Source organism: Hetaerina americana, unplaced genomic scaffold (assembly GCF_022747635.1).
Source record: "Hetaerina americana unplaced genomic scaffold, ioHetAmer1.1.p SCAF_1, whole genome shotgun sequence".
NCBI classification, from domain to species: domain Eukaryota; kingdom Metazoa; phylum Arthropoda; class Insecta; order Odonata; family Calopterygidae; genus Hetaerina; species Hetaerina americana.
Window position 1 is genome coordinate 116,082,132 of NW_027286069.1, and position 2,108 is coordinate 116,084,239.

The 2,108-nt window shown below is 37.5% G+C and overlaps 1 non-coding gene across 1 annotated transcript; it reads left to right on the forward strand.

Moving 5' to 3' along the window:
• Window positions 1-1,218: 1,218 nt before the first annotated feature.
• Window positions 1,219-1,291, forward strand: TRNAA-AGC (transfer RNA alanine (anticodon AGC)). Its single transcript has one exon. It is a non-coding gene; the product is annotated as a tRNA-Ala (tRNA).
• The last annotated feature ends 817 nt before the right edge of the window (window positions 1,292-2,108 follow it).

The following is a 2,108-nucleotide window of genomic DNA, read 5'->3' on the forward strand; positions in this document are numbered from 1 at the left end:
AATGCAATACTTTAAATGCCTTCCGTGTCAAATTGTCTACTTGGACTCCCCACCCAAGATCCCTAGTTAAATAAATGCCTAAATATTTGCATTGACTAGTACATGGGATTCTTTCTCCAAAGAGGGTGTAAATTTCCTTTTCTGCATTCTTTTTATTTGAAAATTTTATATGCTTACTTTTACTTATATTAATGCCCATATTATTATTTGTAACCCAGTCACCAAGGCGATCGATGTCATTTTGTAATATTACGTGGTCATTTACATGTTCTATCCGTCTGTATATAATGCAGTCATCAGCAAAGAGTCTTATTTGGGAATGTAAATTGTTTGGTAGATCGTTTACGTAAATTAGGAAGAGTAATGGCCCTAGAACACTGCCTTGTGGAACTCCTGCTAAAACGCTCGCCTCATTTGAAAATGTATCCCCTAATTTTACTTTTTGAGTTCTGCCTCTGAGAAAAATTTTATCCATTGTTTTACCCTCAAGTCCAATGGTAACGAATCCAACTTTAACAATAATTTATCGTGAGGCACTCGGTCAAAAGCTGCCGAAAAATCAACAATTACTGCATCCACTTCCTTTCCTTCATCTATTGCGTCGCCGATGTATTGACTTAATCCCAAAAGCTGCGTTTCACACGAGTATCCCGTTCTAAACCCATGTTGGTGTTTGAATAGCCATCTATCTCTTGCCCACCATAATGTTCCGTGCCTTAGCATATCTCTGTGAATAGGTTTAGTATAGCTAAATCATGAATATCTGACCTGTTGAAACCCTAAGAACGTCTGGAGGTAAGCCTAAAGTCAGGAATCTCTGGCTAATTATCATTTCCCGCTAACTTATAGCTGATCTTGACAATTATTTTGCTAATTTTTTGTTATTAATTATTGCTCTTAACCTTTCTTTTTCTCAATGTATATTATATGTATTGCCTGCCAGCCAATGTAAGAGTCTTTGTGCCGTCTTTAGTTGCTTTTTTAAACAAATAAATAGGACTCTGATGTAGGGAGAACTGATACTTGATTATGAATAAATATTTGCCAGTAGCCTCGACTGCCCTTTGAACTATTCATGATTCAAATAATTAAGGCGTAGCATAAGCGCATTGCTTAGAGCGAAGCATAAAGTTCGCAATTACATTGCACAAAACACTGCCCTTACGACAAAACATTTTAAGCGAGAATATGAGACAATTTGGAGCGAAATTTATTTTTGGGGGCGTAGCTCAGATGGTAGAGCGCTCGCTTAGCATGCGAGAGGTACCAGGATCGATACCTGGCGCCTCCAAAGCTTTTGCATTTGATCTGATCGTTTCAGGGGAATTTAATCGTTATATAAATGATATTTTTTCAAAAAACGAGTGAGGGGAATGTAAACGATATTTTTTCATAAAAAAGATGCGAGGGAAATTGGTCTGTAATCGCTCGGTTCCTCCTTTTCCCCATTTTTAAATATTGGTGTTACTTTAGCCGTTTCCCAATCTTTGCGAACATTGTGATCTACCAGCGACTTCTTAAATATTATTTCTAGATACGGCGCCATTTCCGGAGGTAGATCCTTAAATATACAAGCGGATATTTCATCGGGACTAAGGGCTTCGTAAGGATTGATATTTTTCAGCAAACGTTCTATTCCATTTTATGACAGTTGAATGTTGGGCATCGGGTGACCGGCACGATTCGGTAAGCTATCGCAGGTATTCTATGAGATATTGGTGGAGACGCTTCGAAAGAAGGAATTAAAGAAGTTAGCCCTTTCCTAACTGCTGGTTACCCTTTCGTCTCTATCATGTTTGAGTGAATTAACAGTTGACTTATTTACCTGAACGTCTCTGACGCATTACCAAAATACTTTTGAATTCTCTTCTAAGTTTTCCACTAACCTTTTCCTTTTGAATTCCCTTAACGCTTTCCGAAATTCATTCATAGCATTTACCCTAGATACCTTATAATCATAAGTGACCTCATTCTTTACTCCCGTGACCTCATCTTTTACTCCCGTATTAATTGATAAAATATAAGTTTACAATGCTTTTTTTACCGCCGACTCCAAATACGTAAGCTAAATTCCGCTGAAGGACTAATTTTCTTGCTCTTCGAGAAAT